The sequence below is a fragment of the Myotis davidii genome, unplaced genomic scaffold (genome assembly GCF_000327345.1).
Source record: "Myotis davidii unplaced genomic scaffold, ASM32734v1 scaffold44, whole genome shotgun sequence".
NCBI lineage: Eukaryota > Metazoa > Chordata > Mammalia > Chiroptera > Vespertilionidae > Myotis > Myotis davidii.
Window position 1 is genome coordinate 2,491,960 of NW_006299705.1, and position 3,422 is coordinate 2,495,381.

Below are 3,422 nucleotides of genomic sequence, written 5' to 3' on the forward strand. Positions count from 1 at the left end.
TTACATATCTCACTGATTAGCCAATGAAAAGGGTAGCAGTCGTATGCCAATTACCATGTTTCTCTTTTATTAGTGTAGATAAGATAATCTCACCATGAAAACAACCTGTATTATTTGGTGAATTCAAAAAATCTGAGGGATAAATCAAATTTCTACCCTAACTTTGTTGCAGAAAAATATAAGAGAAGTAAAGTATTTAAAATTATTCCTGCCTTCTTCAAATAAACAGGCTGTAAGGAGGGTGGGGGTGTCATTATTAGCTCAGAAAAAAATTGTTGGCTGCAGGCTACTTTTCGCAAAAAAGAGGGGAGAAAACCTTTATTTCTAGCTCAAGGTACTTCCATTAAAGTAACCCAACTGGCAGGACTATATAGAACCAGTTTAAAATTATATATTTCTTTTCTCCTTATTTGCAAAAAGCTATTCAAGGTAGTTCAATTAACAATCCCCAAACTACTCTAAGAAAACCATTCATCCAGACGAATGTTCTTTTTCTCTGTTAGCCAGAGACAATGGTATAGGTTATAAAGATTTATTAAATTCCATATGATTGATGTAAGAAAATCTAAAAGTTGCATGTTAAAGATGTATTTCAGCTCTGGCTGGTTGCTTAGCGGTTAGAACATCAGTCCACAGATCGAAGGTTCTCGAGTTGGATTCCCGGTCAAGGGCACATACCTCATCCCTTGGTTGCAGGTTCCCCAGCCCCTATAGGGGTGCATGCGGGAGACAACCAATTGATATGTCTCTCACGATGTTTCTCTCTTTCTCTCTCTCTCTGTCTCTCTCTCTCTTCTCCCCTCCCCCCTTCTACTCTCTCTGGAAGTCAATGTCAATGGAAAGAATATCCTTAGGTGAGGATTTCAAAAATAATAATAATAAATAAAATGTAATTTTTTTCAAAGTGTATTTCACTCTTTTTAGAACCTTCTCCATAAACAAGGGTTTCTTAGTTTTGACACTAACAGTTTTGGGTTGGATAATTCTTTATCGTTCTGAGCATTCTACCAAAGGCCAGTAGCACCCAACCCCTTCCCAGCTGTAATAACTAAAAATGTTTTCAGAAACTGCCAAACATCCCGAGAGCCAAAATCACCCCAGTTATAGGAGGAATTTCTCTTAAATAGAAAGCCTAGAGTAAAAAATAAAGGACACCAAAAATGGAAAACATATAGTTAACAGAGGTTTTTTTCCTATAAATTTCCTTAACAATGTACATGGCTATTTAAAGCAATTAATAAGTAACATTGGTCTATAATTATAACATTACTAGAGTCCTGGTGCATGAAATTCGTGCACTGGGGAGGGAGGGTTCCTCAGCCTGGCCAGCGCCCTTTCGCAGTCCAGGAGCCCTTGGAGGGTGTACAACTGATGGCTTAGGCCCATTCCCCACTCTCAGTCAGCCATCCTTAGCATATTAGGCTTTTGTTATATAGGATAAACTTGCTTAATTAGACTTGCTTTCTGATTTAGCTAAACTTTTTCCAGCCCAATGAAGCACTCCAACTCCTGTTTCAGGTAATTGTCAGCAACATAGCAGTAAATATCAACACGAAGTAGATCATGCAGGGAGAACAAAGGGTAAAATATTTAACTGCAGCAGAGTTTGACTATATTCTGCACAGTAAGAAGACCTGAAGTCATTTTCAATGTCCACCATTTCTTCTTTTCAGTCAGGTCAAATTTCTAAGCTTTCTAAATCTCCGTTTTCTTGCTAATGAAAAGAAAATAGGGTTCCACCGAGTTTCCTATCTACCTACTCCAGGACTTCTGTGAGGATCAAATGAGATGAGGCACGGAAAAACATACACAGACATTTGGTTAAAGTGTGAAATATTTCCACCTGGCTATAAAGCAAGTCATGTTCCTGGGCTAAAGAAACTGCAAGGAGGCTAGTTGCTAGGGAGAGGAAGCCAGGCATTGCTACGTAGGTCATTACCTGGTGCCCACAGCCACCGTTTCCAAGCTGGGCTGGGCTGTGGGCTGCATTTTGCACCATGGGGTCTCAGCAGCATCGGCTGTGATTTCATGGGCTGTCGCTCTGGGTGGTGGCAGGGCCTGTGTCCCACTTTGGGGAAGCCGAGTGTTGCTTTGTGGGTGCCAGGTCTGTGGTGCCATTTCTTTGTAAATGGCCAGTGTGTGTCATGTAGCTCCTGCACTGAGCATCTGCCCCCTGGTGGTCAGTGCACATCATAGCAACCAGTCGGACAATTGGACACTTAGCATATTAGCCTTTTATATCTATAGACTAGTTTTTATCCTCACCTGAGGATATGTTTCCATTGATTTTTAGAGAATGTGGAAGAGAAAGGGAAAGACAGAGAGAAACATAAAAGTAAGAGGAACACTTTAATTGGTTGCCTCCTGCATGAGCCCTGACCTGGGCCCAGGCCAGGGAGGAGCCTGCAACCTAGGTACATGCCTTTAGTCAGAATTGAACCCAGACCCAGCAGTGGGCAGGCCGAGGCATTATCCACTGAGCAAAACCAGCAAGGACAGGATATGACATTTCCTAACCCTCCAGCAGCGAACCTTCCTTTTTTTCTCCAGGAGTGTAGTAATAAACCCTAGATCACCTACTTGGATTCTTATTACCCAAGTTACGAAGAATAGTACCAGTGGCATCCAGGGAGCTAAGCCAATGAGCAGTCAGAAAAGGTGTTTCCTCTGTAGTTCACACCAATTGCCGGCTTGGCCCCTGCCCAGGCCTAAAGCCTTTGGCTGAGTCATTAGCCCTGGGCAGGGAACCTCCAGCTCCCTCAATCGTAGGCTCAGCCCCTGCTCCCCATGACCGCTGGCTCTACCCCTGCTCCCCACCATCACCAACTCCCTCCCTGCTCCCTGCAATCGCTGGCTCCACTGCTGCACAGGCCTAATGCATCTGGCCAAGGCCTTAGGCCTGGGCAGGGGACCCCCAGATCTCGGCAATCTCCCGCTCTGGCCCTGCCCAGGCCTAACGCCTGTGGCCCAGGCATTAGACCTGGACAGGGGACCCCCTGCTCACCACGACTGCCAGCTCCGCCCCTGCTCCCCGCAATCGCAGGATCCTCCCCTGCCCAGGCCTAACACCTCTGGCCAAGGTGTTAGGCCTGGGCAGGAAACCAACAGTCCCCCGTGATTGCCAGCTCCGCCCCTGCCCAGGCCTAATGCCTCTGACCAAAGCATTAGGCCTGGGCAGAGCCCCAGCTCCCACCATCGCCGGCTCTGCCCCTGCTATCTGCGATCTCTGGCACCGCCCCTGCCCAGACCTAAGGCCTCTGGCGGAGGCCTTAGGCCTGGGCAGGGGACCCCCAGCTCCCCAAGACCACCAACTCGGCCCCTGCTCCCTGCGATTGCCGGCTCCACCCCTGCCCAGGCCTAATGCCTCTCACTGAGACATTAGGCCTGGGCAGAGGACCCCCAGCTCCCCGCCATTGCCGGCC

General features: G+C 47.0%; 1 protein-coding gene across 1 annotated transcript in view; it reads right to left on the reverse strand.

Moving 5' to 3' along the window:
• Positions 1 to 3,422, reverse strand: part of ANKRD31 (ankyrin repeat domain 31) — a 124,236-nt gene that overhangs the window by 65,451 nt on the left and 55,363 nt on the right. The window lies entirely within an intron of this gene.